At 41.4% G+C, this 5,000-nt stretch overlaps 1 protein-coding gene across 1 annotated transcript in view; it reads right to left on the bottom strand.

Annotated features, from left to right (window-relative positions):
* The window catches only part of LOC119596877 (CD151 antigen-like), a 40,095-nt gene that overhangs the window by 34,753 nt on the left and 342 nt on the right, over positions 1-5,000 (bottom strand). The gene's annotated exons all lie outside the window — the stretch shown is intronic.

Genomic DNA, 5,000 nt, shown 5'->3' with positions numbered 1-5,000 from the left:
TACACAGCACATACCTACATGCGTGAGGTCTATCTCCTACAGTAATGTGCATGAAATAATTAAAGATAACGGCAGGTGAGTCTCGCAGGCAGCCTAAATATAGGAATGTGGTAAGATAAAAGGAAAGGTTAGCAGCCTTGGAGTGCCTGGCGTGGGCCCCGAGCGCAGGGCGAGGTCTCCAGCGAACGCACCAATGATAACACAAGAGCCTGCCAGCAACACCCTAAAGGGACGTCGCTGGGCAGCCTCAGCACAGCAGCCCCTCCTCCGCCCCGACGAAAATCTTACGACGTCAGGATATCAAACAAACACGATGGTTCCTGAAATAGAGATTGTATAAAAAAGAAGAGGTGCTTGGAGGAATATCATCCGAGTGAGAGAAGCGGAGCAAGGTAAAGATTAAGTATATGAAAGGCCGGCATAAAAAGGAAGAATAATGAGGCCGTGATATGCGTTAATTAAAATTGCCGCGTGAGAATTACACACCACGATATCATCCACTTAATCGTGTGCTTCGGAATGCGTACAACTAGAGCAATGCACAGAACGTCTCTGCATCTCCGAATACACAGAGGCGACGACAAATTCCCCACCGACTTAAAACAGAAACCAATCAGCATTAAATACTTGACGCAAACTTAAGAAACGTATCAAAACAAAATCGAACTAACCTCTACACTCACGACTCTCGATCTCAGTCACGACCTACTTCCTCACTTCGAAAAAGAGAACAGTTATCCAGACGAATTAAATTGACCCTAATGAACTAACAGGAAGAACAGCATACGCCAAAATAGGCCATCTATTCATTACTTTGAGGCAGGAAAGTATAAATCATGTACGCCCGTCTCCCTAGCGTCTGGCAAAAGCACTAAAGGTGATAGGGCATGCGTTATGGGCAACGGAGGGGGGGGGGGTAGAGAGGGTAGAGAGAGGGGGATATGCCAAGGCTGTTAAGTTTTAAGTGGTTTGAGGCAATGGTCATAATCGTTGGGAGAAAAATAAAATGAAAAATGAAACCTGTTGTGTGAGGAATATCAAAGAGCCACACCCATGATGGTATGAATATCAATGATAGTGCAATTATTTCTATCAAGAAGAAAAATAATAGAAAGACCGTGATGATGATAATATATAATGGTAATGATAACAGCAGAAGTTGATATAATTGTTATAAGTATCATCGCCAGTTTTATTATAGTAATGTTCGCGATAATCATAATCAAGTATCATCATTATTAAGGATAATATTATCATCACCATCATCATTATCATTATAATAATAATAATAGTTACAATGACAAAAATGGTGATAATAATAATAAAATCAAAATAATAATAATAGTGATAATAATAATGATAATAATAATAATAATAATAATAATATAATTAATATTAGTATTAGTAGTATCATTATTCCTGAAGTTGTTACGGTTGTTATTTTTGCTGTTATTTCTTTTTTTTTTTCGTCATCACCATTATGATTCATTATCAATATAATTATCATTAAGCACTTGATGACGTCACAGCGATCATTATCACTACAACATCAACCCCAGTATCTGAAGCAGCCAGTAATTAATGCTCGAACCGTTTGGATGAAAGACGACCCTCCTCAGCGGACGTCCCAGCGCCACGACCACGACTACGGCAAAAACTACGACCATGACTAGACAACTATGGCCACGACAGCGACCCATAACCACGACCACAACCACGACCATGACCACGACCCCGACTACGTTTACCTCAACGACAACCGACAACGACTCCGACTACGACCATGACTATGACCACAACCATTGAACCACGACTACGACTACGCCTGTGACCACAATTGCAACCACGACAACGACCACAACGACGACCACGGAAGCTTGGCGAAGAAGCGAGCGAAGATTCCACCGAAGATTCCCATTGATGTTCGGACGACCGCTCCCCGCCCCCCCAAGGCCTCGGCGGGTCACGTGACCAGCCTTCCGAACGAGTGTGGCCGAGAGTGAGTCATTGCCCCTCCCCCCCTCCCCCCGTCTCCAGAGCTACTTAGGCGCTGGTACTCGAGTGGTACTTGGTAGGAGGTGGTACTTGAGCGATATCTTGGCGGTGGTGGCACTCGATGGCTGGCCGGCTGGGGGTTATGCTACAAATACCCCTCCCCCCCTTTCCTGCTCTCTTTTCTATGGCACTTGACTTTTCTCTGACTGTCTTTCTCTCCTTTTCTCTTTCTCTCTTTTTTCTCTTTCTTTCTCTTTCTCTTTCTCTCTGTCTCTCCGTCTCTGTCTCTGTCTCTCTCTCTCTGTCTTTCTTTCTCTCTCTCTCTTCTCTCTCTCTCTCTCTCTCTCTCTCTCTCTCTCTCTCTCTCTCTCTCAATTAAATCAAACTACTAAACTCCCTCAACTGGAGACACAGAAGCCAAACCGCCCATTGCATCAGGATCTCTCCTTGCATCCCGCGTCCTCCGTTAACCCAAGGTTTCGTCATCATCACAGCCTCCGTGATCTCTGAAGTTTTAAGAAAGTCACGTTCCTTCATAATTTTATTTCCTAACATGCAATATCTCTCTCCCTTTCAGCATTTCGTCAGGCGCTGAGATGGTCTTATCCTATAAATATCCTTTAATGCGTCTCGAGGGATTTGATATCTTCGTTACCTCTCCCCGCTGCACCTTTCCTCACTCCTGCAGGGTCTGTGATGCACGTGTCTGGCCGTGACCTTTCAATGGACGTACATGTTCAGTCATCATTGCTTGTTCTTTTCGTTTTTTTTATCTTTTTTCCATCACTTATATCACGAACTGTCCTCGTTTTCTCTCTCTCTCTCTCTCTCTTTTTAGGGGGGAGGGGGGGCACTTGAAGCACAAGTTATGACCATCCTCTCTTCACTTTCTTTCCTTCCTCCCCCCACAAAAAAAAAAAAAAAAAAAAAAAAAAAAATCTTCCTTCTCATCACCAACAATCCATTTATCAACACTGGCATATTTAACGGCCATAAAATCTATCTTCACCGCTAAGAACTTCACAAAAAAAGGTACATCCCCTTGTCATGAACACCACTGACACTCCACCACCAAAGGCTTCCTCAAAAAGTCTCCATCACTGACGTCTCACCTGCTACTTGATGAAACGGGTTTTCTTTTTTTTTTTTTTTCTTTTTTTTTGCCTGTGACTTCACTTATTCCCAAATAAAGCAACAGAACACCTGGACGAATTCACCTGGGTGGCGAGACCTGGCACTGATCAAAACAGCTGGATCCAGTGCCCTCTAAAACATGCCTGGGTTCTAGGACGCATATACTCGTTCATTAAAATAAAATAAATAAAAAAATGTTTCGAAGTTTGGCATAAAATTCAACCGATTCTGAAATGATCTCGATTTCAACGCAAAGCCTCAGAAACTGCTTCGTTGTCTCGTGTAAGAGAAAAAGGGGGAACTTCCAAGGCTAAAGCATGCGGGTAACTGACCATCAAAGCACTGAACTCAATAAAGGAACGAAATGCCGGGGTTCACTTCCCTCGCCTGTCAAGACGGGGCATCGATGCTACAGAAATGCGCCCTCGTCCAGGATGGCGCCGCGACTCGGACGGGGGATGCGATGTCTCTGGGTTCGTGTGAGTGCGAACGGGAATGGAAATGGGAATCGCTACGGCTACACGCACGCATGCACGAACGCGCTCACACACACACACACACACACACACACACACACACACACACACACACACACACACACACACACACACACACACACACACAAGTGCGCGCGCGCGCACTATACGTGTATATGTGTGGCGTTTGCGTGCCTGTGTGTGCGTGTGCATGTGCGTGTGTGTAAGTGCGTGTGTGTATAAGTATGTATGTATGTATTTGAACGTTTTATTTTCAAGACACACTAGGACACGTTCCCCCTTTCTTGCAAGCATAACGCCACGGCAAACAACATTTTCTAACCCTCCTACATTAAAATTTCAACACGATGGCTACAAACTGACTTAATAATCAACGAATAAATAAATAAATAAATAAATAAATAAATAAAAATTATATTCATAGGCCTATACTTCCACCTGCCCTCGAGCTGCAGAAGCAAACAAACCTGTAATTATTTCTTATTAGAAACAGTTATTAGGTGTACATTAAACGCCCCACCAAGAACTCGACGCAATGCAAACTTTAACAATTTACTGAGGGTGAAATAGGTATATTCATGGGAGGAGGGGTATATATTGTGTTATAGTTAAGAAAATTCTGTATAACTTTTTTCAATTCAATATAAATTTTCCAGCGATCTTTAGGCCTATAAAGGTAAGACGCACTTGCCTTATTTACATTTTTCTTTCTCTATTGTTGCTCTAAAATACTTGCATGTTCCAACAACAGCAATCATTGAATTGCATCCTACATCTTCATAAGCAGAAAACAAACACTATGTACAAAATTAATTACCTTTTTGTGTGTATAGCGGGTTATTTTGCTTTGCGATTAGCATACTGTGACAATAATAATGGCAGTACTACTACTATTGCTACTACTATAAGTACTAATAATGGCACTAGTACTACTATTACTACTAATAATAACAATAACAAAATAATAACAATAGCAATAAAATTAATGATAATAATGATGATGATGATGATGATGATGATGATGATGATGATGATGATGATGATGATGATGATGATGATGATGATAACATCAATAACAATAACAATGCTACTTCTAATTGTTCTTAACAATATCAATATCAACGCTGTCATCATAATAATGAAAACCTATGTACAGTTAATTAGGCGTATGATAACACTATAACAATGATGATGATATTCGTGGAGGCAACGATAATCACAAGGGCATTAATATTAATAATTGATAATATAATCATTATCATCAACATCTCGGCAACAGTATTGATAATAAAAGAAAGTTGGGCTATAGCAATGTAATACAAAACTCGGCCATTATAAGTCTAGCCATATAATCAACATTTGGTTACGAATGAT

Source organism: Penaeus monodon, chromosome 3, assembly GCF_015228065.2.
Source record: "Penaeus monodon isolate SGIC_2016 chromosome 3, NSTDA_Pmon_1, whole genome shotgun sequence".
NCBI lineage: Eukaryota > Metazoa > Arthropoda > Malacostraca > Decapoda > Penaeidae > Penaeus > Penaeus monodon.
Note: the sequence above shows the minus strand (reverse complement) of the source record. Positions and strands in the feature narration are given on the sequence as shown.